General features: G+C 42.0%; 1 pseudogene; it reads right to left on the reverse strand.

The window, feature by feature from the left end:
- Positions 1 to 27,846, reverse strand: part of LOC110498754 — a 55,092-nt pseudogene that overhangs the window by 22,103 nt on the left and 5,143 nt on the right.

Here is a 27,846-nt window from a genome sequence, read left to right on the forward strand (position 1 = left end):
TTCCCCCGGGCGCCACACTCAAAACACCTCCTTTGGTCTCCATCAACCTGGGGTCGTTGGTGGCTGGTCGCCTCTCCCCCAGCCGTCTGTCCATGGATCTGCAGCACTCTGGCCCTGCCGACTGTCGGTTCGGGGTATACAGCAATGGGGCTGTCCTTCCGTCCCCTTGAACGGATCCCCGACTCGGCCCGGCTCCCTCTCAGCAGGGCCTCAGTGTTCTAATGCGTCTCCACTGCTTCCAGAAGGCATTCCAATGTCTGGGGCGTGTATAGACTCGCTGCCCTCTTCATGTCGTGGGGTAGCACCCGTAAGAAGCTATCCAGGAACACGTTGTCTAGAATGGAGAGGGTGGATACGTTGATTAGGAGCCATGCCCTGGTGACGCGCAGTAGATTGCTCATCTGGGCTTGGGGAGATGCGTCGATCACAAACCTCCAGTTGTGGAACAGTTGTGCCCGATGGGCCAGGCTGTACCCATAGCGGCTGAGTATCTCGTTTGAGTCCGTCGTAGTTAGCCGCCTGTTCGTCGTTAAGGTCCCAATACGCCTTTTGGGTGTTCCCGTAGAGGAACGTGGCCAGCAGACTTGCCCACTTTGGCATTGGCCATCCGTAGTGCAGTCCGTTCAAATGTGCAGAGGTATGTTTTGATGTGGTCGTCTTCTGTTACCTTGATTAAAAACTGGTTTGGATGCGATTCAGTAGGCGCTCCTCCTTGTAGCTTCCTTATTTCCTCAACGAGGCGGGCATTTTGTAGCCGCTGTTCCTCCAGCGTTCGTTCCTGAACCGCCAGTTGTACTTGTTGGGCCTGGACAAACTGAGCTACAGTATCAACTCATCCATGCTGATGCTGCGTAATCGTCAACCCTGATCCGACCACGTTATCAGAATTCCCGCATTCTCCACCACTTATGGCAGACCAGGGAGATTGGTCAAGACACTTACATAGATCAGACACGGACAGAGTTGGATTAGCTCGGTTTCAAGGGTGTTTATTTAAATAACAAACAAAAATATAAAAAAATAGGTCTCCACCAGGAAACCTTCTCCAGGACACCGTCTTCTGGGCTCCGGGTCTTGCTGTTTCCTGTGGGGAACAAAACTAAGATCTCTCCATTATCCCTGGGACTGAGCACGACTATATGCGAGTAACCTCTCTTCCCCCAGTCCCATCTCCTGTGTGCCGCCCTTCTGGCCTCGTCCAGCTGGTGAGCAATCAGCCCCTTGATTACTCTCCAACCACAATCAGCCCCAATTAGTACTGGCCGGAGAGCCTGTCTAGACCTGGCACGTCCAGCAGAGTGAGCCATCGCTCGTGATGTGGACTCCATCTGTCACCAGGCCTCAACGAGTCTCCCCCTGGTGGCTGACCTGCTGTACGCCACATATATACATATATCTATATATGCATCTCTGCACTTAAATAGCAAATGGAGGACACTTTTCCCGTGGTTCATTTTCATGCCAGCCAGGTAGGCTATACTCCTTTTGTAAAGATAACCAATGTGCTTAATATTAGGAAAGTTGAGAAATAAATATTGTAGGCCTAGCCTATAGAAAGCTGATGGGACCCTTCTCTTTCTAATAGAGGCTATTACTGTTTTCCTCACGCAATTGCATAGCCTAAAGAATTGTTGCACAACATGAGCTTACATGAAGTGTTTGATTAGATTTGCGACACATTTGCATTAATGTCAGAGTGATTAGAGGTGCTGAGTGCCAGGCAGTTAGCAAGTTTGGTAGGCTACTAATGACCATCAGCAGCATCAGAGCTTGGAGAAGCTAAATTACCGTGACTAAACAGTCACGTGGAATTTGACTGTCTTCGTGACTCGTGACCGGCGGCGTGGCGGTAATACGGTCACCACAACAGCCCTAGGTGTGAAAACTTTCTGAAGGCACTGTAGCTCATGTTTGTCATTCACTATTGTACCCTTTATGTTCAGAACTACACTCAAACAAGTTGGTTAATACAAGCTGTCAATCAAGCCCTATCGTTGAAGTGCCTACTAGCTTTTTATGTCTCTATTTTGGTTTGGTCAGAGTGTGATTTAGGTGGGCATTCTATGTTCTTTTTCTATGTTTTTGTATTTCTTTGTTTTGGCCGGGTAGGGTTCTCAATCAGGGACAGCTGTCTATCGTTGTCTCTGATTGGGAACCATACTTAGGTAGCTTTTCCCCACAGGGCTTTTGTGGGTAGTAAATTTCTGTTTAGTGTTTTGCACCTTTCAGGACTGTTTGGGTTATTCCCTTTGTTATTTTGTTATAGTGTTAGTAAAGAAAGCATGAACACTTACCACGCTGCGCTTTGTTCTGATGATTCCTCTTCTTCAGACGACAAATACCGTTACACCATACTACATCCTACACGGTCCTATGCCATCGTGCCCAATAATGTGTGAATCCTCATCTTCATTAAACCCACCTCAACTGTAATTTACCTGTCTCGTCTGTGTTCGGATCAGCACCTGGGAGCGAACACATTAAGCAATACCAAACCTAAGAATATACAGTTCACCAAGTCCTTAATTACAAACTTTGTTGGTCTCTAGTTGTTAATAATATTTCTTCTTAGATCTAAGACTGGTATTAAGGCACACCCTGTAGTTGGCCCTGCATGTCAAACAAAGTGAATAATGTATGTTACAATATATTATATGTTAGGCCTCCATGATATTCACTAACAAAACAAGGGACTTTTAGATAGGAAGACCTGAGACAAGCTGACAAACTGCATGTCCAGAGAGTGTGCAGACAATTTTGTGACGAGTCCTAAAGCCATCTTCTCAATTACTAAAGCAGTTTAATGAGCCGAGAGAGAGAGAGGGATTTCTGCCTATGCATTGACAGATATGAAGCTGGATTTACTGTGCATAATCACATTAAAATAAATCAACAAATGAAATTAAGAGAAAAACAAGGAAGGACAAGTGAGGTAAATGAGAAAAAAGAGCTGACTTGTGTGATTACAGGGAAGATTGCAAAATTAGGTTGCTGTTAAACATTCGGATTGGTTTTATCCTCCCAACTAAAAGTCCCATTACGACATACTGTTTCACTTTACATTTTGGGAGAAATTAATATTTTTTCAGAATTTGATCGAAGTCATGCTGGAAAAGCGTTCGGAAATGTGACGTCAAGAGATGAACGCACGAGTGAGTTACACACATCAGGAGTGAATCCACTGTCCACAAAAGACAGTAAAGACCAACATCATATAGAGACCTAAAAAATGTGTCACTCTGAATGAAGGTACCTGACCATATCCTGTGATTTCTTTATTCTGTCTCAGCGAAGAAAATATTATATTATATAAAATATTATCACTTAGTGTTAATGGAGTGGTTGTAGCTTGCTTGCTTATTCGATCCCCACACCATGCTAGATCTGAGTGTGCCAGTTCGTTTTGCATGGACCGGTGCACTTAGATCTTTGTTGTCTACTGATCTTGACAAACTGGTGCACCTGGCTCTACTACCATATCCCATTCAAACGCACTTAAATCTTTTGCCTTGCACATTCGCCCTCTGAATGGCACACATACACAATCCATGTCTCAAAAATAATTATTTAACCTGTCTCCTCCCCTTAATTTACACTGAAGTGGATTTAACAAGTGACATCAATAAGGGATCATAGCGTTCACCTGGATTCACCTGGTCAGTCTGTCATGAAAAGAGCAGGTGTTCTTAATGTTTTGTATATTTAGTGTATATCGTGCAACCTTTAAGCTATTTGGCTCTGATTTAATCTCCAATTATAGGACATAAAAAGCAGCACTAAAAAAGACAGCAAGGGAAAAGAAATACATGGAAATAAAATAAAAAGCTAGTTCTAATTCTCTTCGGTGGTCCATCAAAAGACCAGAGCATTACGACTGACTCAGAATAAAGTAAAGGGGGATAAAGTAGTCTTTACTTGTTGTCTGACTTGTGTTTCCTCCTCAGAGAACTCAAAAAGGCACAACTCAATCTCTTCTTTGCAGAAAGCTATGAACCAATGCAGTTACCAGTGCTTTCAGCCACACACATGGCTCAGTCAGAGCTCATGCAAAGGTTAGCTCCCCCACAGTAACATTCTCCTCAAATGGTCTCATGCACCACAGACCAGTCCCAAATGCATCCCTCTCCCTCTCCACTAATGCAATAGAGGCTGATTAGTGTAATCAGGCTGCATATTGCAAGCTGATATACCCCTGGGGGAGCAGGGATAGAGGGTTAGCAGGGTAAATGCGGCCCCTCACTGACGGTGGGGGCCTAATTCATGGGTTACCTTTGCTATTCATCAGCGAGCATTCTTGCATCTATGACATTACAGATAATTTAATAAAGGAGCCGGCAATGTATTTTCTCTCAGAGAAAAAATTTGATTCCACTAATTTGAAAATGACTGTCAACCCCCTCTTCTAGTCCCCTCCACCTCTCAGCTGGGCTATAAACCTAACGAGGATACATTTAGTTGTCTGCTTCTGCCGTCTGCCTGCTGTCCTAATGCCATTTTAAACAGGATTGTTTTCTAGCTACAGCAACAGAGGGCCATCATGACTGTTCTACTTAAACGTTAGCAGATGTGACCCGTGCTAACAATGTGCCATGGTGCACTTCAATAATAGTGTTGTTCTGTTGTGTTCTGTTCCTACACACAAAGCCAAAAGAGAAGATGAATGAAAGGCTTGGAGGACCATGACAAATCTTAACAACAGTTCTTATGGGGTAATAACTCACTGTTGTGCAACAACTGCAATTTAAGCCCCAGAATAAAGCCTGAAGAGAGAGCAGTCCTAGTCAAAGTGAGGGGTTGAATGGCACTGACTGAAAGAGGGCCTTGGAATGGCAAACCGCAGTGTTTGATATAAGACATTATGATATCTGCAGGAAATTATATCAAAAATGTTCCTATGAAATGAAAGGGCATATGAAATAAACTTCATATGGCACAGTTGTGGAGGGAAAACCCCAGGATCAAAATGTATACCATACGGCTGTTTGAAGCACTAGTCTGTCTTGGCAGTCCATAATCGACTACAACTGCAGACAGCCCTTGGAGGTCAAGAGCTTTAAAGCCTTATTTCGACAGAGAAGACTACACCCACTGGGCACAAACTGGTTGAATCAACATTGTGTCAACGTATTGTCTCATGAATCTACAAGGAAAATTCATTGTTTTGCGGGTGAAATTTCAACATAGAAAAACCTTGAATAAAATGTTGAACATCAGATCTTTAATGTGATATCCACTATCAGAAAAAAAAACTTCAAGGCAGCAACCTACTGCTGGAGAATTGATCCACAGCTACTATTTTGACTTCCATCCAGGGTTTTAACCAAGCCCATCGTTACTATATATTTGTCCTTTCAGACTATTACCAATGAGCTCTCGTGAGAATGACTGTTGCGAGATCTCCACGTTAAAACCTAACAGATTCACTCCATCTCAACCAAAAATCTACGTTAAAGAATAGGACTAAATCAAATCAAACTTTATTTGAAGTGCATTTAAAGTATGATTTGATTTAGTCCTATTCTTTAACTACAAACTACTGTAACAAACCTTAAAATGAGTAACACATCCATGGCCACTTTGAGGTTGTTGTAAAAAAAAGAAAAATGTCTCCTTATGTAATCATATGAGGCATGCATGTTCAAGATAGCAAGCATAGGTCATTGCAGGTCTGTGGAGATCTTCACAATTGCTGTAATAATCTGTGCAGAATCTCAAACGACACTGATCAGTTGTGCCATGTACTTCCGGTGGGCCCAGTGGGCAGTCAATGAAAGGTACTGAGACTGCAACTCCAGAAAAAAGCAGCAGGGATACAAGCAAACCTCTGTCCTTAATAAAAAAAATTGTACCAAATAAATAAGCAGTGATGCGCTTTGAGAGTGCAGCCGGGACATGAGACTGTCGACATTGACACGTCTGCCTATCATGGGGCCAAATTGGAATTCATTTTCATTTTGAAAAACTGTTTAACGGAATTGCCTTTAATGATATTGGAATTCTGAAGAAATGTAGGAATGAATCAATGACGTGTAAACAGGTTTATCAAATATAAGGCATTACAAAACTATTTGAAGCCATCAACCGTTTCCTTCTTTTATATGACGGGGTTGTCACTGTGGCACTGCTTTGCATTGTTGACACCACAAGTGAGAATATGAGAACAGATATACTTCTTGAACAGGCATAAAAGAGAGAGCGGGTGCCACAGCCATTATCCCACGAATTTGTCACTATAAAAACAATATCCCGGTCATGACAAAATTGAGTTGACGCAATAAAACTCATTTTGGAGTGTTTTATTCCACAGTGCTGGGCTCCGTCCATCCACACTGAACAACAGAACTCTTGCCCTCCAGATGTACATTGGTTGGAGCCCTTCACAAATGCGCAAACGACAGCGAGCAAGTCCCTCCATTTTCTGTTTGGGTGTTGCACTGAGATTTATTCTGTCTCCCAACAAAAGTAGGGGATGGTGGAAAAGAGAGAGAATGGTTAAAGTGTCACGGCTGGTTTGGATGGCTGTAAGTCAGGGACGAGAGAGAGAGAGAGAGAGAGAGAGAGAGAGGAGAGGAGAGAGGAGAGGAGGAGAGAGAGAGAGAGAGAGAGAGACTGGGCCGGCTGAGGGAAGCAGGCCCTGAGGATATCATTAGCACTACCCAAACCCAGAGCAAGCAGGTCGACATGGGACACTCGTAAAAACACTACCTGCTAGCCTACATTCAAAACATACAGGCTACACTGTCTGGTGATACGCTAATGGCACAGCAGGAATTGTTTTAGAAACTTCAGGGTGTTTTTTATCCAAATCTACTAATAATCTGCAGATCTTAACTTCTGGGGATGAGTAGCAGGCAGTTGAATTTGGGAATGCATTTCATCAGGTCGTGAAACTGTGGCTGATAACTGTCACAATACACTGCACATACAAGAAGGACATGAAAAAACAAACGGGATAGGGGTTTGGTTTCAATTTCACTCATACGAAACATAACTCACATAAAATGTATTTCAAATACATGTAATGCCTGACAAAATTCCAGAAATGCATGGCTATGACATCTACACTCAAAAAAAATGAGGGTTCCTCAAGGCTGATGGTTCTACTGTGCCTTGCGAAAGTATTCGGCCCCCTTGAACTTTGCGACCTTTTGCCACATTTCAGGCTTCAAACATAAAGATATAAAACTGTATTTTTTTGTGAAGAATCAACAACAAGTGGGACACAATCATGAAGTGGAACGACATTTATTGGATATTTCAAACTTTAACAAATCAAAAACGGAAAAATTGGACGTGCAAAATTATTCAGCCCCCTTAAGTTAATACTTTGTAGCGCCACCTTTTGCTGCGATTACAGCTGTAAGTCGCTTGGGGTATGTCTCTATCAGTTTTGCACATCGAGAGACTGACATTTTTTCCCATTCCTCCTTGCAAAACAGCTTGAGCTCAGTGAGGTTGGATGGAGAGCATTTGTGAACAGCAGTTTTCAGTTCTTTCCACAGATTCTCGATTGGATTCAGGTCTGGACTTTGACTTGGCCATTCTAACACCTGGATATGTTTATTTTTGAACCATTCCATTGTAGATTTTGCTTTATGTTTTGGATCATTGTCTTGTTGGAAGACAAATCTCCGTCCCAGTCGTAGGTCTTTTGCAGACTCCATCAGGTTTTCTTCCAGAATGGTCCTGTATTTGGCTCCATCCATCTTCCCATCAATTTTAACCATCTTCCCTGTCCCTGCTGAAGAAAAGCAGGCCCAAACCATGATGCTGCCACCACCATGTTTGACAGTGGGGATGGTGTGTTCAGCTGTGTTGCTTTTACGCCAAACATGACGTTTTGCATTGTTGCCAAAAAGTTCAATTTTGGTTTCATCTGACCAGAGCACCTTCTTCCACATGTTTGGTGTGTCTCCCAGGTGGCTTGTGGCAAACTTTAAACGACACTTTTTATGGATATCTTTAAGAAATGGCTTTCTTGCCAATCTTCCATAAAGGCCAGATTTGTGCAATATACGACTGATTGTTGTCCTATGGACAGAGTCTCCCACCTCAGCTGTAGATCTCTGCAGTTCATCCAGAGTGATCATGGGCCTCTTGGCTGCATCTCTGATCAGTCTTCTCCTTGTATGAGCTGAAAGTTTAGAGGGACGGCCAGGTCTTGGTAGATTTGCAGTGGTCTGATACTCCTTCCATTTCAATATTATCGCTTGCACAGTGCTCCTTGGGATGTTTAAAGCTTGGGAAATCTTTTTGTATCCAAATCCGGCTTTAAACTTCTTCACAACAGTATCTCGGACCTGCCTGGTGTGTTCCTTGTTCTTCATGATGCTCTCTGCGCTTTTAACGGACCTCTGAGACTATCACAGTGCAGGTGCATTTATACGGAGACTTGATTACACACAGGTGGATTGTATTTATCATCATTAGTCATTTAGGTCAACATTGGATCATTCAGAGATCCTCACTGAACTTCTGGAGAGAGTTTGCTGCACTGAAAGTAAAGGGGCTGAATAATTTTGCACGCCCAATTTTTCAGTTTTTGATTTGTTAAAAAAGTTTGAAATATCCAATAAATGTCGTTCCACTTCATGATTGTGTCCCACTTGTTGTTGATTCTTCACAAAAAAATACAGTTTTATATCTTTATGTTTGAAGCCTGAAATGTGGCAAAAGGTCGCAAAGTTCAAGGGGGCCGAATACTTTCGCAAGGCACTGTATGTGGATTCATAATGACTCAAATCACCCTCTGAGCTCTTCAAAATGGTTGTTTACAGTTCACAAGTGTTTTTCTTCACTTTTAGTGGCAATTAAAATGTAGGGGAGGCGGCTCATTCAAATGTTTTGGGGAGTGGTTTGCTCACAGCTCTGTTTGTGCAACTGAGTGAGTGTGTCATTCCAGTTTATTTAATGTGTAGTGAGTGATATGCCATCACATATGACAATGGCCAGTGGCAGTGTCTTGTGAAAGACGAGTATGGCCTTGCGTCAATTGAGAACAGTCATACCTATGGAATTTTAACAATATAATACGAATGTATAGAAAATAAAAACTATAAGTGCCTCTTCGGCTTAAATAAATAACGGGGAAAAATTGTGCCCGATATCAGGCACTAGGTTTTATATGTATTTTTATCGAATTATAACAGAAACCTTACATTATACAACGCTCCACAATATGTAAAAGTGTAGGTCTAGGTCTTGTGCTTCCAATGAGTGGTATTATACGGCGCTACAGTGGATGGTTGACGGAATTATGGTGTGTTCATAACCATGTGGAAAGCGAGAATTTACCACATCTGGGAAAAATCCACTTGAACGGACCTCCAACTGGTAATTACTACTTAAAGTCAGCCATGAATACCCTTGTGACAGGGGGAATGGAAGCTTGTGTGCAACAGGGAAGGGTAATTGAATTCAAGATTCACAAAAGATTCAAAAACAGTCCTAGCCTGTCTATGGTTAACAGGGTTGGCGCGTTACACTACAAAAATATTTAAAAAATTAGAACCAGCTCATCTACTTTTAAACTATGATTTGACTATTAGACGTTCAATTTTTTTTTAAATAAATTTATTCAAAGGAATAGTTTCACAACATTAAAACAAGAGTTCAGTTCAAGTAACAGGGTTGACCTTAAAATGAGGGACATTCGTAAATGAATCGCATTAAATAATGATCTTCAGAAAGAACTTTGACAAAGCAACAAAATAACTAGGGCTTTATAATGATGGTGAAAACGTGAGAGTATTTTGGGGGGTTAGTGGGTTAAAATCTTCCTCGAAGTCACAGAGGGTGCACAAAGGGATTGTTTGTTTCTTTTGCCAGCAGCATACCACCCTGCATCCCACTGCTGGCTTGCCGCCTCTGACGCTAAGCAGGGTTGGTCCCTGGATGGAAGACCAGATGCTGCTGGAAGTGGTGTAAGAGGACCAGTAGAGGGCACTCTTCCCTCTAGTCTAAGGAGATCCCCAGGACAGTGAAGGGCACATTGCCCTGCATAGGGTTCTGTCTTTCAGATGGGAGGTTAAAACGGTTGTCCTGACTGTGGTCATTAAAAATCCCATAGCTCTTATCGTAAAAGTAGAGGTGTTAACCATGGTGTCACGGCCCCGAATCCAACTCCTTATAGGCATACATCACCTATGACAGCTGATGTGTGGTGAGCGTTCTGGCACAAAAATGGTCACTGTGTATCACCCAGATGGGTGCTACACATTGGTGGTGGATGAGGTGAGTTTCCTGCTCCTAAACTCAGCAACCAAAGAAACATCCCTTTTTCAGGACCCTGTCTTTCAAAGATAATTCGTAAAAATCCAAATAACTTCAAAGATCTTCATTGTAAAGAGTTTAAACACTGTTTCCCACAAACAATTAATGAACATGCAAATGTGGAATGGCTGTTAAGACGCTAACAGCTTACAGACGGTAGGCAATTAAGGTCACAGTTATGAAAACGTAGGAGACTAAAGAGGCCTTTCTACTGACTCTGAAAAACACCTAAAGAAAGATGCCCAGGGTCCCTGCTCATCTGCGGGAATGAGCCTTAGGCATGCTGCAAGGAGGAATGAGGACTGCAGATGTGGCCAGGGCAATAAATTGAAATGTCCGTCCTGTGAGACGCCTAAGACAGTGCTACAGGGAGACAGGGCGGACAGCTGATCGTCCTCGAAGTGGCAGACCAACACCTGCACAGGATCGGTACATCTGAACATCACACCTGCGGAACAGGTACAGGATGGCAACTGCCCGAGTTACACCAGGAACGCACAATCCCTCCATCAGTGCTCAGACTGTCCGCAATAGGTTGAGAGAGGCTGGACTGAGGGCTTGTTGGCCTGTTGTAAGGCAGGTCCTCACAAACCCACCTTCGCTGGACCAGACAGGACTGGCAAAAGTGCTCTTCACTGACGAGTTGCGGTTTTGTTTTACCAGGGGTGACGGTCTTGTATCCGTAACACGGTCAGATTCATGTTTATCATCGTAGGAACGATTATCGTCTAAGGAATGAGCGTTACACTGAGGCCTGTACTCTGGAGCGGGATCGATTTGGAGGTGGAGGGTCCATCATGGTCTGTGGCGGTGTGTCACAGCATCATCGGACTGAGCTTGTTGTCATTGCAGGCAATCTCAACGCTGTGCATTACAGGGAAGACATCCTCCTCCATCACATGGTACTCTTCCTGCAGGCTCATCCTGACATGACCCTCGAGCATGACAATGCTACCAGCCATACTGCTCGTTCTGTGCATGATTTCCTGCATGACAGGAATGTCAGTGTTCTGCCATGGCCAGCGAAGAGCCCAGATCTCAATCCCATTGATCACGTCTGGGACCTGTTGGATCGGAGGGTGAGGGCTAGGGCTATTCCCCCCAGAAATGTCCGGGAACTTGCAGGTGCCTTGGTGGAAGAGTGGGGTAACATCTCACAGCAAGAACTGGCAAATCTGGTGCAGTCCATGAGGAGGAGATGCACTGTAGTTCGTAATGCAGCTGGTGGCCACACCAGATACTGATGGTTACTTTTGATTTGGACCTCCCCCCTTTGGTCAGGGACACATTGTTCAATTTCTGTTAGTAACATGTCTGTGGAACTTGTACAGTTTATGTCTCAATTGTTGAATCTTGTTATGTTCATACAAATATTTACACTGAAAATTAATGCAGTTGACAGTGAAAGGATGTTTATTATTTTGCTGAGTTTATGTCAAGCCTTTTGAGTACCTCAGTTGGTAGAAAGGTGCTTTATAAAATGCAGAATTTGGCACTTAAGCAAGTCTTATTCATATTGAAAATTTGATGTATTGAATTATCCAGGTAGTATATATTAAAAGGGCACTTCAAGCAGGATTTTAAAATGCAATATTGGTGCATCATTTCCACTTAAAAAAGTCCACCAGCAATTGTTTAACTTTTACTGTTGAAAAGCAATATCCCAAGTATACATACAGTAAAGTACACACACAAAGGGTAAAATAATGGTGTGCAAAAAGCGTTCATTTCGTGAAACGACCTAGTACAAGTTCTGTCCGTTGGACTCTCATCAAGTTTGTCTGTTTATTTGTCATACGCACATGAAAGACATTTGCAGTCATTTTGATTCATGTTTGGGTTTTTAGTGTGCTTTTGTTATGTGTCAAGTTCAATAAAAATGCATTTGAAAAAATACATACTGTAGCAGCGGCAGCCTATTAGATAACTTGGGGGTGTGGCTTTGTCATAGTGCTTATTTGGCTCACATAACACAGATTGTCATGCCAGTTAATGTTATGGTTTGTTCTGTGATTATAGGTTAAGCTTATACACTGCCAGTTCTGCAGTATTAATGAGACTGACATAAGTGCATGTGATGCCAAAGAGTTACGTTGTCAAGACAGTCACCATTTCTTTCCAATATGATTTGGCCAATATTTTAAAGGTCAGGAAACATGAGTTTTTACTCACCAAAGTAAGAACAGTGTGCCCACAGGGCACAACCCGTCATTTCAATGTGGAAATGCAGGTAATATTTAGTTGAGACATTGACCAATGAGATTTCAACCTTCATTCACCAGCTCAGAAAGACAGCCAGAAGTTTGTTTAATCCCCCCCCCCCCCCCCCCCCCAAAAAAAAGTTAAACAACTTATTGTTAGCACTGTGCTTCATCTAATAGCACAACTAAATGACCTGGATTGCATTTGAGATTACATTCAAAGTACATAGTGTAAGTGATCAATGCTGTTCTAGACTCCAGCAGATTACAGCAATTATGAAGAGCTCTACAACCCTGAGACCTTTGCATGCTATCTTGAACATGCATACTTTATGATTACAGAATACATGTATAGTCATAGTAGGCTAACCTCAAAACATTTCCATGGATGTATTACTATTTAAAACTCCATCGGGATTGGTGTCCCTTCCAAGGGACGGTCGAGCTAACATAACATAGGCTAATGCGAGGTTGTAAGTAAACAAGAAAATTTCCCAGGACATAGCTTAAATTCTTGTTAATCTAACTGCACTGTACAATTTACAGTGTCTATTACAGTGAAATAATACCATGTTATTGTTTGATCAGAGTGCACAATTTTGAACATAAAAAGTCATTAATAAAAATAATTGGCATATTTGGGCAGTCTTGATAGACATTTTAGAACAGAAATGCAATGGTTCATTGGATCAGTCTAAAACTTTGCACATACACTGCTGGACCTGGGCTGGAATAATACATGATGGCCTTTCTCTTGTATTACAAAGATGATGGTACAAAAAAATACAAGAGAACAGATGTTTTTTTCTTTGTATTATCTTTTACCAGATCTATTGTGTTATATTCTCCTACATTAATTTCACGTTTCCTTTCAAATGTTACCAATAATTTGGTATATCCTTGCTTTAGAGCCTGAGCTACAGGAAGTTAGATTTGGGTATGTCATTTCAGGCAAAAAAAAAAAAAAAGGGCCAGATGATTTAGTTGTCGACGTGAATCCAACATTATTTGTTAACTTGTCAACAAGTGAATAGGCCATTTCCTGTATGGTGGTATTGAATTGTCAACAAGTTCCAGTTTGTCTACAAATTACTAATTTATATGTTGGGATTCACGTCTCCATCTAAACCAAAAATCAAAGTTAATGAATAGCACTAAATCGAATACAATCAAAACTTTAAATGCACTTCAATTAAAGTTTGATTTTGTCCTATTCTTGAACTTTGATTTTTGGTTGAGATCGAAAAAATCTAACAAAGCTTGAAACCAAATGCCTATATTTATTGTGTATTTTTAGTTCCCAGGTTGAATTGAAACAATTGCTGTTGACGACTTTGCAAATGCTATATAGGCCTAAATAGTGTTGTTGATGATATGTGACTTGTAAAGTATGGTTACATTTATTAACATTGAAGATATTTAGTTATTAAGAGGTCTTTCAATAATCGTTCTCGTGATAGCACATTGGTAGTAGTCAGTGATGAATGTAAAAGCTGGGCTTGGTTAGAACCCTGGATGGGAGACCAAATGCATAGCTGTAAAGCAACTCTGCAATAGGACTTGCTGCCCAGCCTATTGTTTTTTTAGTGAACGTTTTTATAACGTTGAAGATCTGACGTTGTTTCAAAGGTACAAATTCAATATATTTTCTTCAAGGTTTGGCTGTTGAAAATTGGTTACAATGACATAATCCTGTGGTTGAAATGTCACCCTCAAAACAGTTGACTTTTTTCAAATCCAATATATTATACACCTAGATTTCACATCACAATACGTTGACAAATTAGGTTGAATAAATGTTTCAACTTATGTGACCAGCGGGTTATGTGTAGCTACGATCTGGTTACCTACAACAAACAGTTATGTTGAGTCTTTTACATATTTAAACTTATTTTCTGGATATCTTCTAAACTACCCACAAACTCAATGCACCATTTCTCAACATCACACGGATAATCAACTCTGCATTAGCTAGCTCAAGATGGCTAATGTTAGCCACCAGCCATGCAGTGTTGGCATCAGTGAGCTACAATCCACCATTCAGGAGGAGGTGTGATGTAAACAACCAATCGGCAACCAATCAGATTCCCCACACAATGGGGGCTGCATGACCTGTTCTTTGTGTAGTCTACCAGAGTTTGTCAACCTTGGCTTTGTACTAGCACGCTACTGTTGTGATCATTTCCAAAGCAGGGATAACATTAGCAGGTTAGTTGGTTAGGAACCTTGCAAGCGGATTTTTAACAATACATTCAAAGTATTTGGCTGAAAATTAAATTGAAACTAGTCATGAGTACAACCGATTGGTTTAATTTAAAGTTATACATTTGAAGTTACTGGCTTACCCAGTCATATTACGTCACACTCGGCAAAAACTTTTTCCGGCATGACTTCGGAATTCTGATCGGTTTCATGGTAATAACTAGAAAAAGTGAGGTTTAACCTTGCTTTGGAACATTTGATGCATGTAGTAATGCAAATCCATTTGTTAAGTTTATGCTACCTACTCTTTAATTAAAAAATATATTAGTTAAAAATACATTTACATGCATGTTGAAATGTAATTTGCAAAAACTATCGGTAAATACACAAAATATATTCGAAACTATATTCTTTAATGTATTTCGAAATATGTTAACTACAATTTCTAATGCATACAGTTTTAACATACAGTGTATTCGGAAGGTACTCAGACCCCTTGACTTTTTCCACATTTTGTTACAAGAGCCTCATTCTAAAATTGATTAAATAAAAAATCTCATCAAGCTACACACAATACCCATAATTATTTTTGCAAGTTTCTTACAAATAAAAAAAAGAAATACCTTAATTACATAAGTATTCAGACCCTTTGCTATGAGACTCGAAATTAAGCTTGGGTGCAACATGATCCCATTGATCATCCTTCAGATGTTTCTACAAATTGATTGGACATGATTTGGAAAGGCACACACCTGTCTATACAAGGTCCCACAGTTGACAGTGCATACAGTGGGGCAAAAAAGTATTTAGTCAGCCACCAATTGTGCAAGTTCTCCCACTTAAAAAGATGAGAGAGGCCTGTAATTTTCATCATATGTACACTTCAACTATGACAGACAAAATGAGAAAAAGTATCCAGAAAATCACATTGCAGGATTTTTAATGAATTTATTTACAAATTATGGTGGAAAATAAGTATTTGGTCACCTACAAACAAGCAAGATTTCTGGCTCTCACAGACCTGTAACTTCTTCTTTAAGAGGCTCCTCTGTCCTCCACTCGTTACCTGTATTAATGGCACCTGTTTGAACTTGTTATCAGTATAAAAGACACCTGTCCACAACCTCAAACAGTCACACTCCAAACTCCACTATGGCCAAGACCAAAGAGCTGTCAAAGGACACCAGAAACAAAATTGTAGACCTGCACCAGGCTGGGAAGACTGAATCTGCAGTAGGTAAGCAGCTTGGTTTGAAGAAATCAACTGTGGGAGCAATTATTAGGAAATGGAAGACATACAAGACCACTGATAATCTCCCTCGATCTGGGGCTCCACGCAATATCTCACCCCTGGGGTCAAAATGATCACAAGAACGGTGAGCAAAAATCCCAGAACCACACGGGGGGACCTAGTCAATGACCTGCAGAGAGCTGGGACCAAAGTAACAAAGTCTACCATCAGTAACACACTACGCCGCCAGGGACTCAAATCCTGCAGTGCCAGACGTGTCCCCCTGCTTAAGCCAGTACATGTCCAGGCCCGTCTGAAGTTTGCTAGAGAGCATTTGGATGATCCAGAAGAAGATTGGGAGAATGTCATATGGTCAGATGAAACCAAAATATAACTTTTTGGTAAAAACAAAAACTCAACTCGTCGTGCTTGGAGGACAAAGAATGCTGAGTTGCATCCAAAGAACACCATACCTACTGTGAAGCATGGGGGTGAAAACATCATGCTTTGGGGCTGTTTTTCTGCAAAGGGACCAAGGCGACCGTGTAAAGGAAATAATGAATGGGGCCATGTATCGTGAGATGTGAAAACCTCCTTCCATCAGCAAGGGCATTGAAGATGAAACGTGGCTGGGTCTTTCAGCATGACAATGATCCCAAACACACCACCCGGGCAACGAAGGAGTGGCTTCGTAAGAAGCATTTCAAGGTCCTGGAGTGGCCTAGCCAGTCTCCAGATCTCAACCCCATAGAACATCTTTGGAGGCAGTTGAAAGTCCGTGTTGCCCAGCAACAGCCCCAAAACATCACTGCTCTAGAGGAGATCTGCATGGAGGAATGGGCCAAAATACCAGCAACAGTGTGTGAAAACCTTGTGAAGACTTACAGAAAACGTTTGACCTCTGTCATTGCCAACAAAGGGTATATAACAAAGTATTGAGATAAACTTTTGTTATTGACCAAATACCTATTTTCCACCATAATTTGCAAATAAATTCATTAAAAATCCTACAATGTGATTTTCTGGATTTTTTTCCTTCATTTTGTCTGTCATAGTTGAAGTGTACCTATGATGAAAATTACAGGCCTCTCTCATCTTTTTAAGTGGGAGAACTTGCACAATTGGTGGCTGACTAAATACTTTTTTGCCCCACTGTATCATTGCAAAAACCAAGTCCTGAGGCCAAAGGAATTGTCCGTAGAGCTCCGAGACAGGATTGTGTCAAGGCACAGATCTGGGGAAGGGTACCAAGAAATCGGGGGTGAAGGGAGGTGACCGAAAACATGATGGTCACTGACAGACCTCCAGAGTTCCTCTGTGGAGATGGGATAACCTTCCAGAAGGACAACAATCTCTGCCGCACTCCACCAATCAGGCCTTTATGATAGAGTGGCCAGACAAAAGCCACTCATCAGTAAAAGGCACATGACAACCTTCTTGGAGTTTGCCAAATGGAACCGAAAGGACTCGTACCATGATAAACAAGATTCTCAGGTCTGACTACAAAAGGAAAACTCAGCCGCATGCTGCCCAGTAACGCGGGCCTACCAGACAAGCTAAATGCTTTTTATGCTTTGAGGCAAGCAACACTGAAGCATGCAGGAGAGCACCAGCTGTTCCGCACGTCTGTGTGATCACGCTCTCCGTAGCCGATGTGAGCAAGACCTTTAAACAGGTCAACATTCACAAAGCTGCGGGGCCAGACGGATTACCAACTGGCAATTGAGTTCACTGACATTTTCAACCTGTCCCTGACCCAGTCTGTAATACCTACATATTTCAAGCAGACCAAAAGTGCGAATGTAACCTGCCTAAATGACTACCGCCTTGTAGCGCTCATGTCGGTAGCCATGAAGTGCTTTGAAAGGCTGTCATGGCTCTCATCAATGCCATCATCCAGAAAACCCTTGACCCACTCCAATTCACATACCGCCCCAACAGATGACTCAATCTCCATCGCACTACACACCGCCCTTTCCCACCTGGACAAAAGGAACACCTATGTGAGAACGCTGTTCATTGACTACAGCTCAGTGTTCAACACCATAGTGCCCACAAAGATCATCACTAAGCTAATGACTAAACACCTCCCTCTGGATCCTGGACTTCCTGACGGACCGGCCCCATCGACGAGGCTGTAGTGGAGTGGGTTGAGAGTTTAAATTCCTTGGTGTGCATGTCACCAACAAACTATCACGGTCCAAACATACTAAGACAGTCGTGAACAGGGTATGACAACCCCTTTTCCCCCTCAGGATACTGAAAAGATTTGGCATGGGTCCCCAGATCCTCAAAAAGTTATACGGCTGCACCATCGAGAGCATCCTGACCGGTTCCATCACTGCCTGGTACATCAACTACTCGGCATCCGACCGTAAGGTGCTACAGAGGGTAGTGCGTACGGCACAGTACATCACAGAGGCCAAGCTTCCTGACATCCAGGACCTATATACTAGGCGGTGTCAGAAGGAGGCCCAAAAACATTGTCCAGGACTCCAGTCACCCAAGTCATAGACTATTCTCTGCTACCGCATGGCAATCAGTACCGGAGTACCAAGTCTAGGTCCAAAAGACTCCTTAACAGCTTCTACCCCCAAGCCATACGACTGCTGAACAATTAATAAAATGGCCACCCGGACTATCTACATTGACAACTCGCTGTTTATTATCTATGCATAGTTACTTTACCCCTACCTACATGTACAAATTACCTCGACTAACCTATACCCCCACACATTGACGTGGTCCCGGCACCCCCTTAATATAGCCTCATTATTGTTATTTTATTGTGTTACTTTTCATTTTATACTTTCGATTATTTAGTAAATATTTTCTTAACTCTTTCTTGAACTACATTGTTGGTTAATGGCTTGTAAGTAGTAAGTATTTGGCACATGTGACAAATAAAATTTGATTTGATGAAACCAAGATTAAACTCTTTGGCCTGAATGCCAAGCATCACGTCTGGAGGAAACCTGACACCATCCCTACGGTGAAGCATGGTGGTGGCAGCATCATGCTGTGGGGATGTTGTTCAGCGGCAGGGACTGGGAGACTAGTCAGGATCGAGGGAAAGATGGATGGAGCAATGTACAGAGAGGTCCTTGATGAAAACCTGCTCCAGAGCACTCAGGACCTCAGACTGGGGCGAAGGTTCACCTCCCAACAAGACAACGACCCTAAGCACACAGCTAAGACAGAGCATCAGTGACTTCGGGACAAGTTTCTGAGTGGCCCAGCCAGAGCCCAGACTTGAACCCAATCGAACATATCTGAAGAGACCTAAAATAGCTGTGCAGCGTCAATCCTCATCCAACCTGACACAGCTTGAGGGGATCTGCAGAGAAGAATGGGAGAAACTCCCCAAATACAGGTGTGTCAAGCTTGTAGAGTCATACCCATGAAGAATCAAGTCTGTAATCGCGGCCAAAGGTGCTTCAAAAAAGAACAGAGTCAGAGGTCTGAATACTTATGTCAACATTATTTCAGTTTTTTTATATTTAATACATTTGCAAAAAATTCTAAAACCTGTTTTTGCTATGTCATTATGGGGGGTTGTGTGTAGATTGATGAGGAAATTGTTTTCATTTATCAATTTTAGAATAAGGCCTTTAATGTAACAAAATGTGGAAAAAGTCGAGGAGTCTGAATACTTTACAATTGCACTGTATATTGTGATATACATTTGACATACATTCCAACGTATATTGCGTAATGTATTTCAATTGTATTCAATACATTTGGCCAATTCAATACTTCACATGTACAGTGCAGTGAGAAAGTATTCACAATCTTGATTTTCCACATTGTGTTGTGTTACAGCTTGAATTTAAAATTGATTAAATTGAGATTGTGTCACTGATCTAAACACAATACCTGTCCCTCCCATATAGGCGGGGAGGAGGGGCAGGGCGAACTAGACTGCCGAGGCGCACTATAGGCCTGGTACGTGGTGCCGGCACTGGTGGTACCGGGCTGGGGGCACGCACCTCAGGGCGAGTGCAGGGAGGAGGAACAGGGCGTACAGGGCTCTGGAGACGCACAGGAAGCCTGGTGCGTGGTGTTGGCACTGGTGGTACTGGGCTGGGGACACGCACCACAGGGCAAGTGTGGGGAGCAGGCACAGGACGTACTGGGCTGTGGAGGCGCATTGGAGGTCTGGAGTGTAGAGCTGACACAACCCGTCCTGGCTGGATGGTTATACTTGCCCTGCAAATGGGTGCTGGCACAGGACGCACAGGGCTGTGCAGACTCACAGTACGCAGAGCCGGCGCAGGATATCCTGGTCCATGGAGGTATACTGGAGACCAGGAGCGCTGAGCCGGCACCCTCCTTCCTGGCTGGATGCCCATTCTAGCCCGGCCAATGCGAGGAGCGCACTGGGCTAGAAATGCACACTGGAGACACTGTGCGTTCCACTGCATAACACGGTGCCTGACCAGTAACACGCTCCCCACGGTAAGCACGAGGAGTTGGCTCAGGTCTCCTACCTGACTCAGCCAATTTCCTCGTGTGCCCCCAAAAAATATTGGGGCTGCCTTTCGGGCTTCCGTGCTAGTCGTGTCTTCATATATCGTCGCCGTTCATCCTGTGCTCTCTCCACCTGCTTCCATGGCAGGGTCTTGTCCCCTGCCATTACCTCCTCCAAGGTCCAGGATGACCTCCACTCTTCTTTCTCCCGAGTCCACGATGTCCACTCCTCTTTTTCACACTGCTTGGTCCTTTTATGGTGGGTTATTCTGTCACGTTCGATGAATGGAGGAGACCAAGGCATAAGATGAATACATACTTCTTTAATGAAGACGAAGAAACACTGCCTAAATATGGTTCCCAATCAGAGACAACGATAAACAGCTGCCTCTAATTGAGAACCAATCTAGCCATAGACCATAGACATACAAAACACCTAGATTAGTGACCACCCCATAAACATGCAAAAACCCTAGACATTACAAAAACACATACATCACCCATGTCACACCCTGACCTAACCAAAATAATAAAGAAAACAAAGAATACTAAAGTCAGGGCGTGACAATACCCCATAATGTCAAAGTGGAATTATGTTTTTAGAAATGTTTACAAATTAAGAAAAATGGAAAGCCTAAATAACTAAAGGAGTAAAAAAAATAACTTAACAAGTAAGATAAGTTGCATGAACTCACTGTACTATAATGGTGGTTACCATGATTTTTACTACCCCATCTCTGTACCCCACACATACAGCATCTGTAAGGTCCCTCTGTCGAGCAGTGAATTTCAAGCACAGATTCAATGACCAAGTCCAGAGAGGTTTTCCAATGCCTCGCAAAGAAGGGTAGATGGGTAAAAATAAAAAGCAGACATTGAATATCCCTTTGAGCATGGTGAAGTTATTAATTACACTTTGGATGGTGTATTAATACACCCAGTCATTACAAAGATAAAGACATCCTTTCTAATTTATATGATGGAGAGGAAGGAAACTGCTCAGGGATTACCAATATTGATTACCGATATTGAATGTTCCAGAGTGGCTTAGTTACAGTTTTTACTTAAATTGTCTTGAAAATCTGTGGCAAGACTTGAAAATGTCTGTTTAGTAATGATCAACCACCAACTTGACAGAGATTGAAGAATATTTTTAATAATAAAATGGGCAAATACTGTATTGTACAATTCAGGTTTGCGAAAATCTTAGTAGAGTTACCCAGAAAGACTCACAGCTGTAATGGCTGCCAAAAGTGATTTTAATGCATTGACTCAGGCGGTTGAATATTTATCTAATCAAAATATATGAGTGTTTTATTTAGCATTAATTTTAAAAAGTTAGCATTTTTCTTCCACTTTGACAGAGTTTTGTGTTTAATTCCACTTAACCTCTACGGGATGGGTGTCCCGAAACTGGGATGGTTGTTGCTATCTTGCGCTAATGTGACTAGAATGACTGTATACAACAGCCAACTTTCTGGGACATAGACATGTCTTATATGGGCAGACAGCTATTACAGTGAAAAAAATGCCATGCTATTGCTTGAGGAGACTGGTTTGACACATTCACCTCAAGGTAAATAATGTTCTTACATTCAGGAATCTTGCTCTGATTTGTCATCCTGAGGGCCCGAGAGATAAAATGTAGCATAGTTTTGTTTGATAAAATCCATGTTTATGTTCAAAGGTAGGAACTGGGGTCCACAGTTTGACCCCACTGCTGTCTTTGATCACCCCTAAGTAGAATGGTACGGTCCAACCAGACATGCACTTTACTGGACTTCTTCAAATCAACATGAGCCTGAGGGGAGATGCACAATATAATTCAGAAACAAGCTACAGAGAGGAACAATGTAAGACTGAATTCTGTTGGCTGAAGATCATTTATGTGCAAATGCTCTCCATCATTGCCTGGTGCACTCTTCCTACCGCTCCTCCTGCAAGAGTGTGAGATGTGACACGTCATGGTGTGGCTGTGAGACAGCTAGTTAACTGGCCAGGTCCAAACTATATCACACCCAGTCATTGGGCACCACACCGGCCCACTGGAACCCTGATTACTATGATTATATTTCACAGCTTAAACAGACTGCCCTGTGCATCAGATCCCATTAACACCACTTAGCTAACCGCCTGGACTTAAAAACTCTGATGCTAACAGCCTGGATAGCAAATTGAAGGAGATGCTTACGCACGCACAAACTTAGCTTAGGACGTGAAAGCAAAAGTGGAACCATTAAGGAACAGGGGAAGAGAATGTAGTGTGTTGCCAGGAAGGATATTTTCAGCATGTGAGGGAGGGCCTTAATTCTAAAGTCGTGAAAAATGTAGAATCTGTTTAGACTAATCTGCTGAAGGAAATGATCAAATATATTTTTGTTATGTCCTCAATAGCACAATTATTACATTTGAAATAATTGACAGCATACGAAGCAGTTTGGATAATACTGACTGGTATTAGACATTGAGAAATAAGACAAATCCAAATCAATGAACTGGGTTATGATCTGACGCGTTCGAAATCCAAACATGAAACCGCTCTGGATCGAGTTTCTTACTTAGGGTTCCTTTGAATCTTACTGGTTACACCCACTTCACTTAAGGGTTCTCAACAGAGGTCAACACAGACCAAGGGATAGATTACCCTGACCTAGTCTAACCAACACTTACAGAACCAACACTGAGTGACTGTAGCATGGGCTTTGAACTATACTACACTAGATTTACACTGCCAGTGTCAATCGAAGGAACTTCAGACTTTGTCTATCATTTCCAAAAAGGTTTAAGCTTTAACCTCATGTCATCTAAAGATCAAAACTATATGCTTTCAATTATATTTAAAAAAACATTTGTATCCTACCCCAACCACAATAAAATGGATTATCCCACAATTAATAGGCTGTTTATTGGTTAGGCCTCAGCTGTGTCTAAGGGGACCTAAAGTGCTTTGTTTTTAATAAATGTGTTGTAATAACTTTGTGTCTAGGGGAAATTAGTTCAAGTAAGCATTTCAAGTCAATCATACTCTTGAAACTGAGGTTAGCTGACTGAACATATAGTCCCCTCGTTGCTCTGTCCTCTTTATGGGCCTAATTGAAAAAACACTGAGCATTGTGGCAAGTTTCAACCCCCAAGTTCTGGCAGACAACTGTGCTGGGTTAGTCTGGGTTCGGTGTTCCATCTCTCCACTATGGAAACCATAAGAGAGTCACAAAAGTTGCCTGACTGGTTCCATATTTGCATTTATCCAAAGCCCAGTACACTTTTCATATAAACACAGTGAATGACAAATGACTAGAAATTCTGTGTTTTTCCACAGACTTTGAGGTGAATTCAGGCGAGTGTCCATTTGCCCCACTTTGCCCATACAAATGTGAAGGACTGGCGATATGTGTGTCAGTGTAATAGATGTGTACATGTGTGTGTGTGTGTGTGTGTGTGTGTGTGTGTGTGTGTGTGTGTGTGTGTGTGTGTGTGTGTGTGTGTGTGTGTGTGTGTGTGTGTGTGTGTGTTTATCAATCCCGGCGCCCGGAATTATGCGGGCGATGAGCCAGCGGAAGGTCCAGATGGAGATGAGCGAGGGGGGCAGGGACAGACACCACACAGGCATATCCCCAGGAAGCCTGTCTCCAACAACTGACTCTCCCAACCTGGGAGGGAAGGCAAAGAGGGAGAGAGGGAAGAGAGAGAACAGTCAGAGAAAGAACAACAGGGAGAGAGTACAGGACAGAGGGATTACAGAAAAAGTACAGGGGAATGACTAGTGGTCAAGCAGATGTGGGGGGAATATAGTGTGGAAGGAGAATGTGATTGACCAAGATATGGGATGAGATGACTAAGGGGCATGAGAGATGAAGAAATGGGATATGAGAGAAAAGGACAGATGCTATTGCTAAAGGACAAGTGTGGCAAAGGTAAAAATGTGAACACATTTCTCAGCAAGTGAAATAAGGCATTGGTACGTTCGGGAAGTTACTCAGTTACGACGTCTGTGATGAAGTAGTGAAAAAGGGGAGAGTTAAAAGGGGGAAACAAAAAATGCTAATTTGGTTTTTGCATTAAAAAAAAAAGAGGTCTGAGCTGACCTCACAGTTCTGAAGCTTTGTTTACAGTTAAAGCAATGAGAGCAGGCGAGGATGCTTTAAATAACCAAATATGCCTACCACTTCGTGGCTGAGTCGTTGTTGCTCCTAGACATTTCCACTTCACAATAACAGCACTTATAGGTGACGGGCCAGCTCTAGCAGGGCAGAGATTTTACGAACTGACTTGTTGGAAAGGTGGCATTCTATGACGGTGCCACGTTGAAATCTCATTAAGCTCTTCAGTAAGGCCATTCTACTGCCAATGTTTGTCTCAGGAAATTGCATGGCTGTGTGCTCGATTTTATACACCTGTCAGCAACAGGTGTGGCTGAAATAAACGAATCCACTAATTTTAAGTGGTGTCCACATACTTTTGTATATATAGTGTATATGACTGGTGCGCATGTGACACCGCGTGTGTGAGGATGCACACATGTATAAAAGTCTAATTCCCCAGACTGGCCTAATGTGAAAGCAGCAGAGTGCTCTAGTGGAAGGTTTACCTTCTCCCTTCAGCTAAATCCAGCCTGTTCACCCCTCCTAACTAAGAGCCTCTTCACACTTACTGCACTTTTTGTAGAAATACCTTCAGTTACACACGTAAACTTGCGTCCTTGCTACGTCTTGACTGCTACCTCTGGAGGTAGCTCACGACACTCGCTGACAGTTGCCCACCTTGAAGATGGGCAGTGTAAACACAATTGTCTCGTGAGCCAACACTCCTACAGTATAAAGGGTAATAGCATAGAAATGTTTTTGAAACAGCTGAAATTGTTGACATTTTCCTTAGACATTTTCCTAATGTTTGAGACTCGTTATTTTGAGTTTACCAGAAATTAGAGTAACAGCCTGTTACATTCCTGAAATTGTCGCAGTAGCTGCACTGAGCCACGTTAAACTATGTAAGCCCATCACCAAAAGCATGTCAAATGTATATCATATATCTGTAGCAGTCACAAAATTTTGTCAACCGGTGATTGTCAAGCAAATAACTGTCATCTCACGGTAATTGACGTTAATTGACACATTTAGCATCTCCTGACTTCCACACAGCCTACAAGCCAATGATGCAGACCTTTTGAACATCTACATTTTAAAAAGTCTAATAAATCTATGTAATATATGCTACACCTTCACAATAAATCCATTATTTATTTTAGACAGGTCTAAAGAAACAATGTAGTCTTTCAGAAGAACAGAATAGCATACTGAGTTGTCCTTATGTTAGGCCCTGATCTGGCTATGCAAATGGCTGTGGGCTACGCTAGTTCATTTAGCAGACAAGATTTGCCAGACAAGATTTGCTTAAAATTCCGTGGCATTATTTTATAAAAATTATAACCTTGGATTAGCTAACACAACGTGCCATTGGAACACAGGTGTGATGGATGCTGAAAATGGGCCTCTGTAACGCCTATGTAGATATTCCATCAAAAATCATCAGTTTCCTGCTACAATAGTCATTTACAACATTAACAATGTCTACGCTGTATTTCTGATCAATTTGATGTTATTTTAATGGACAAAAAAATGTGCTTTTCTTTCAAAAACAAGGACATTCCTAAGTGACCCCAAACTTTTGAATGGTAGTGTATGTGACTTTAGTTGTTCTACAAATGTATGTTCAGATTATTATTTTTTTAAATTGAATCCAAAACATACAATATACTTGTAGTGAAGCCGCTCAACAACTACACCACACCAGTCATCCAACAAACTCCCATTAAGAGCGAAACAAAGATGTATCCAGGGTCAATGCCCTGCTCAAGGGCATGTCTACAGATCTCTCCCAAGGACAAAAACGGGGACCCGAACCCTCCCAGAATCCCCCCCCACAGTTCCCCAAATGCTGCCCCTCAACCGTCCGAGACCCCTCCCACAGTCCCCCCCAAGATTTACATTTAAAAATAAATAATAATAATAATACATTAATTCCATTCCCCACCCCTAAGAACCCCCTCAATGCACCAACAACCCCCAAAAAAAAGAACTGAAGAGAAAAAATAAAAAGACAAAGAAAAACAGAAAACAACAATGCAAAAAACAAAGGACATCAAGGACAACTAAAATTATAACAGCAAGGTCAACTCTATATGTTTGAGTACATGTCTGGCACTATTTACATTTGTGTTTGTCCATGTATGTGTGTATTTGAATGAGAGTGTGTGTATATGCATGTGTATAAACACCTGCACGGCATCAGCCTCAGCCAAACCGACATTAGCTGTAAAAACACTGCCCCTCAGTGTCATTCAAACTTAATAAAAAGTATGTTTAATTTTGACTTTATTTTTAATAGTTTTATCTTTGACCATCATTCTACCCCCCGCCCGGCCACTCCCCTCCCATTTGTCTCCAATTCCACCTCCCAACCCTCAGCTTCCCTCAGCCCATCTCACCGATCTCTGCTGGCCACCCTCTTCGGATTTCTATGCAACATATATCTTTCAACTATGCTGTGATGTTTAATGTACAATTTCAATGTATCTAATTGAATAGAATCCACAGGTTGCGAGTTGAAGATAAATATATTAGTAATTGACTGACCCGGTCTCTCCAGATCTCCTAACAGTACTATTTCTAGGGTAAATTTGAGATCAATGTTATGCATTTTCAGCCATTCCTGAACCTGAGACCAGAAACAGGCTACCAGAGGGCAATACCAAAATAAATGGTCTATTGATTCTATATCGTCACTACAAAATCTGCAAAGCTTAGATGATTTTATGCCCCAAATATTCAACATTTTATTGGTGGCAAGAATTTTATATAATAATTTTAGTTGAAAAGCAAGAAGAAGTCTTGAAACTTGCGTTGTTTTATATATCAACTCATACACCCTGTACCGTGAAATTGGTACATCAAAAATCTTTTCCCAACTATTTTGCAATCTGTATGGCACAGTTGTCAACATCCTGGTCCTCAAATGAAACTGGTATACTTTCCTATTTATGCTATTTTTATTCCTGTTTTGATCCTTTATATTGGGCAGACAGACCAGTACCCTACCTCCTCCTGCTGCCACCTGCCTCCTCCATTTTGGGGGTAATGCTGTAATCAATTGGTTGAACTCTTGCATTGAGCAGACCTTCCTGTACAATTCTGATAACTCCAGTTGTGAAAGACATAACTCTGACATTCCAATTTACAATATCATTTAAGAACAAAATACCCTTTTCAAACATCTTTCCCATAAATACAGGTATTTTATCAACCAGCACATTTGAGTTCAGCCATAATATTTGTTGTAATATTTGTTCTATCTTTTCAGGGGGATGAAAATGTAATTGTAGCCAGCTCTGCAATGCTTGTTTGAAGGAGAGATACTTTGAAAAAAGTATAATTTTCAATTAATCGAAAACTGAGACATGGCAATCTGCACAAA

The sequence above is a fragment of the Oncorhynchus mykiss genome, chromosome 20 (genome assembly GCF_013265735.2).
Source record: "Oncorhynchus mykiss isolate Arlee chromosome 20, USDA_OmykA_1.1, whole genome shotgun sequence".
Lineage (NCBI taxonomy): Eukaryota > Metazoa > Chordata > Actinopteri > Salmoniformes > Salmonidae > Oncorhynchus > Oncorhynchus mykiss.